A 6,000-nucleotide genomic window follows, 5' to 3' on the forward strand; every position below is an offset into this window, starting at 1 on the left:
GTGTGCTTTCAAAACTTTTCTTAACACATACACACACGCACGCACCCACCCACTCACACACACACACACACACACATACACACACACATACACACCCCTGTGACTTTTTTAATTTCATATTCACCATTATTAACAATTTAAAAGTTATATTTGACAGCCAATGCATATTATATGTAGATTATAGAACAATATGACAGATGTCTTGATATGCCATAGCAGGAAAAGCTCAGGAGTAATTGATAACATAATAAAGGATGGGTGGATAGATGGATACTCATTAATCCCAATGCAAGATTGCCTTATTACAGCTACCAAATCACACATGATTATTGATTTATTATTATTGCGGTCATAGCGGGTGGTGGTGGGGGTGTACTGGAGTGCATTATATTGAAAAGTGTTCCTAATATTTTGTCTAGGCCATTAACACACACTTATTGAATAATAAACAAATAGTAGAATTATCACCTTTCTGACAAAGTCAACAAAAACTTAACATTTATAAACTTTGTAAAAGTAGAATTTGTGGCATAGCTGTTGTATTGGATTTGATTGCATTAGATTGCACAGGTGTTCCTAATAAAGTGCTACATATATAAGTATATAAAAAACTTACCGGTATAGCTAACTAGGATGCTTAAATCAAACCCAGCCATAGGAGCAGGTCATTTGTCACCAACTAAATAAAAATATACCCATCCAGAACCAAGTTCCTGGATAGGCATTGGACAGGTGTGGAATTAAGTCCCCAGTTGAGTACCACTGTGTTTACAATAACAAATTACCCTTCAAATAGTGGCTAACTGGGATCCCTCAGAAAGAGCTGGAGGACAGTGGTTTGAATGAAGGAAGTCCGGGCCACTGTGACACAAACCTGGGTAACAATGAAAAATGAATGGACATTTTTTCGGAGGATGCAACTCTGTCCTCAGACCCTCGATTTGATAAACAATTTTTAATGGAAAAAATGGAAGAAACCTCAGGAAGAGCAACAGAGGAGGAATCCCTCTCCCAGGACGGGACGTACTAGCTAATTCAGCTAATATTTAGTTACATGATGCACAGCGTGCTCCAGTGTTGACTGAAACACAGTTGAAAGACTTTTCCTTACAAAATCATGTTCTGCTGCAACCGTCCGGGTTACAAAAATGGGTCCACCAGCTCTTTTAGCTCACTTGGAGCTCCTGAGTATGCTGCTCCATAACTACAAATAAATTTAAGGCTGCAGGTAACCACATGGCATAGTATAGTACATTTCAGAACAAATCCATTAAGCTGACTAAAAATGGCTAAGCAACTTTGGCAACTACAGTAGTTTTCAATTTAGTTACCAACTACTCTGAGTCCCAAGCACCAACTGGTTTTCTTAATGGCAGCAGCTTGGGCATCACATTTCCACTTGCCTTTGGAATCTGCAGGCATTAAGCATCATCTGCTTGCTACCACCAGCCAACAGCAGTAATTCTATTGCTGTAGCATCTTAACATCCACCCTTTTTTTAAAAATATTTGCCTATTTGGCATACCCAGATGGAAAAGCTTATAACAGAAGAACTGTGAGGCCAAAATGCATGTATTCATTTGAAAGGTAACATCTTCTAGTTTCTGGAAATGTGCTTCTTTAGCATGTGGCGTTCAAATATGGCTCAAAAAAGTCTTTTTGGTCCTGGTCTATAATAAATCATATTTGAATAACAATTATTAGGACATGCTTTATGCCAGAACTATGCAAATCACCAATTACCTTCTACATATTGTCAACCAAACCTGTATAAAATTCCAGACCTCTAGACCTAAGTGGTTCACTGGCGACCCGATGGATGTTAAGAGGTTAACCCAGTCATAGTAAAATATTTTCATGAAGAGGACACGGCCCACTGGTTAACCAATATTACAATAGCAAATATAAAATAAAGTCCTACTGACTGCAATTGAACTTAACCTCTCAACCTTATTTAGACAGAGAAGTTATGTCATACTTTTATGGTCTTTTGCAGCGGGAGTACTTCGTTTTGATGGGGGATACGGGAGTCTTTTGTTTTTATATGCATTTTCACATAAAAACCATTCATTTTAATGTCCTCCCACTGTATATAGTATGCTTAGCATTATGTCATTATGTTGGCGCCTGTGAGTCTGTCTGTGCATTTATAAATTGTTCAGAACACTTAAAGTATACCATCAATAATGTATGTGATCATTTAGTAAGTACAGTAAGTATATAGTAAACTTCACATCGGTATCACAGGTTCCTCCTATAGGTTAGATTACATTTTGGAGCCCCATAAGTCAAAAATGTGCATATGAGGTAAGATGGTTTTGCTTGAAAGGACTCTGTGATGTACTGTGCATAATACCACTTGATACCATTATACCACCGTCCACCCCTAAATATGAACATCTAAATAATCTTTGCTAATAATAAGTAAATTAAATAAATTAAGCACTGAATGTTACATTAGAAAACAAACTCCATAAACCTCATAAACCATTACCTCAGTTAGTATAGAATCCCATTTTATTTAAATGAAGTGGTGGGTTAGGTGTGTGCCTCCTGTTGGGCTAGAGTACCATAACTGACTGTTAATAATAATCTCAATAACACTAAATCAGTGCCCATTTGAACATCTTTAACTGTGAAATTAGATCTGACTTTTCCAGGAGTTTGAGGATTGAGGAAGCATTGTCTTAACACAAAATGAGAGATTGAACTTGATTGCGTGACAGAAGTGTTCAGAAAAGCAAGGCCTTCTTTTTTACCAACCTCAAAACTGTGTGAGAAACTGTGTAAATTTAGTTCACCATCATCATGATGGTGCACTATGGGCTATGACTTTTCATACAGTTTCTTCTGTTTATGTTGCTCTTGTTGTTATGAGTCATACGCCATACAAAATACAATTAAGTAGAATTTGAAGCCATTTCACAGTTCAGATTGAAGTCACAGGCTTTACCCCCTGTACTAAACTTGCAAATCCTGTTTTATATAATCTATATGATATCAATGTTAATATTAGATTTGGATGTAAATGATGGTAAACATACAAGCTTTATCACCCTGAAGGAGACAACAAGCTGTGTAGGATTTTTTTATATTAGTCTTTTAATACAGTAAAGTGATTTACCTGTCACTGCATCATTATCCGCAGAGAAATGTTGAGGATTGTTACAATGCCTTGCAACAATGTTTTATTTCTATATAACAAAATGTGGGTGAGGTTGTGTTTTTAAATTATAAAGAAAGGTGAATTACTTCAATGATCACATAACATTGTTCTAGTGGAAAATGAACACTTTAAAGTCTGGTGGTAACCCCAAATCCCCAAATATATTCCCAGCTGTTGAAGTATTAGAGTTAAGAGCAAAGTTTAAGATTTAAAGGTGCAATTCAAAATCAGGAGATAAATTTAATTTTGTTTTAGACCAATCTATGAATGAATGAAAGCTTCTTTGCTAACTGAGGCATGATGATATTATGATGGATTATATAATGCCCTCTAATTAAGTATTATCAATTAGGAAACAGGGAGATGGGAGTTTCATATAATTTTACAATTCAGCTATTAGAATAATTGACAAAGTGGTGGTGTGAATGGTTGTTTTAGGAGCTACAATATAGAGTGTAGGTCACTTACAGTATGTTCACTTAGTATTTTCACATCATCAGCCCACTGCACGTCCCAGGACACATACTGTAACTGCTTCTCTACTGAATGTTTGCAGAGTGCAGATTGATAAACAATGTGAGATTTAATGTCCTCCCTCATCTTTGTGTTCAGAAATATGGCTGGGCTTAGCTATGAAATCCAGGTCATTGAAAGAATATTGCTTTAAGAGTCTCTGTTTAAACAAAATAATCCTAGTAGTATCTTTAAATGCGCTCTTTAATCATCACATCTTTTCTTCTGCATAGGGCAGCATTGAGATAAAGACCTTCTGTTTACTACTTTGCTAATATGAGCGACACATTGAAAGCAATTGATCATTATTATATATTTTTTTCTTTTCCTGTGACACTACTGTACTCCAATGCATATACATGTGCTCGGTATGATGGATTCATTTACCGATGGGTTAACAACTCTTGCTCCATATTACATTGATGAGGTAAAACACACTTATATGTTAAAGGCGGCCACAAGCTGGAATGTTGGATTTTTTATCAATTGATTACAATACTGAAGAGATCCATGTTTTCTCGATCATTGTATTTCTCTACAGCAGATCAGCATTAGTAACCCTGAGTTAAGTACTGCTTATTTGTATATTATATGTGAAGGAGACACATACAGCTAGCCTCGGCCTTCGCTGCTTTTTCTATGCTCGTATGAAATCACCCCATGTGTGATCCTCTCTGCAGAGTGCAGCAATCACGCCTTGCCTTGCCCTCCACTCTTCAAACACAAGAGCTCTTGAAAAGCTGATTTCCTGCTCCTCAGAGGGCGCGGGTTTCTTTTGTCAACTGAGGAGCCAGGTCAAAACAATAATTGTTGGCAAATGGTGCCTAAAAAATATACAAATCTCATTTGATTTACATGTCATTTTCATATGTTTGCTCTCCAAGTCTCTTTAACATCGAATGTTTATGAGGGCAAATCAATTTAATTTCCTGGGTATAATGTAGAGAGTGTATGTGTTTATGTGTGTGTGTGTGTGTGTGTGCGTGTGCGAGAGAGAAAAAGAGAATGTACAAAGCATCTACACACTTACACATACATATTAATGCATGTTATGTGAGGGGGCAAGCTGCTCTCCCTTCTTAATGGGATTAGAGTCATTAACCAACTGTTTACTAAATGGGAGAGGACCTCTCTCTCTTGCTTTGTCTCCAACTCTCTCTCTTTGTCTCTCAGTCTCTCTCCCTTCCTCACTCTCTACCATTCTTCTCTCTCCTTCACTCTCTCTGTCTCTGATCCCTAATCAACGGGACGGCCTAGAAGTGCCTTGGGGCTGAATACGAATGAGCGCAGCTGCCCAATGCGGATTACTAGCACACACAGGCTTGCGCTGGATATACAGGTTCACACACAAACCCACACACACACACACACACACACACACACACACGCACACACAAATGCACATGCAGAGAAAACCGTGCATAAACATAGCAGGCTATATGTGTGGACACATGTCATTCACATGCATGCATGTGTTTTCCAAGCATATGTCATACTATGAATATATCTCACACATGCACGCACATACACACAGACAAGCACAGAAAGCCGCACACAAACTGTTCTGATCACATGCCTGTAGTGTCAGGTAGAAGACATATGCTGGGATACACTTCACTTTTAGTGTGTCATAGGAACATGCGTGTACATGGCCAGTGTATTAGTGTCAAGCATGTGCTGCGGCCATATGTTGCCAGTCATCAGCAAGTCAAGACGTTGTGGGAGCAGCTCTACTTGAAAAACAGATCAGATGAATGCCATCGGAGTGAAGGCTGGTAAACAGTAGTGGACTTTTGCACCCGTTATGTCCTGAGGGTTTGTATACTGTGTGTCACTACACTTTCTTGTATAGTAATGCTCAAATATGTGGTTATATTTACAGTACCAGTCAATAGTGTGTCCAGACTTTTGACTGGTCCTGTATAATAATTAGGCATTCTCTGTTTATTTTACTCCTGTGCTAAAGTTGGCCTGGATGTTTCTCCCACTACATTATATTTGAACTCTTAACGCACTTCACAGTTCATTTAGTGCTGAAGTTGAAGATTTTTATCTGTGACCTGCTGGAAGCTGCCATACAACCACAGTCAATGAGCAGTACTACCAGAGTATTTTGGGGTTAATGCCTTGCCCAATCGCACCACAACAGTTGTTAATGAGGTGACGTCAAGGTACTTATTCACTTCCCCACCCATATTTATCCAGTCTAGGATTGAGCCTCCTCATTTCCAATCACAAGTCTGCTTCTCTAAACGTCAGGTCGCAGTAGCCTAAAGACCTGCAGGGATACAGACTACCATGCTGTGCAGTAAGGTTTAAGT

This window comes from Thunnus maccoyii, chromosome 14 (genome assembly GCF_910596095.1).
Source record: "Thunnus maccoyii chromosome 14, fThuMac1.1, whole genome shotgun sequence".
Taxonomy (NCBI): Eukaryota; Metazoa; Chordata; class Actinopteri; order Scombriformes; family Scombridae; genus Thunnus; species Thunnus maccoyii.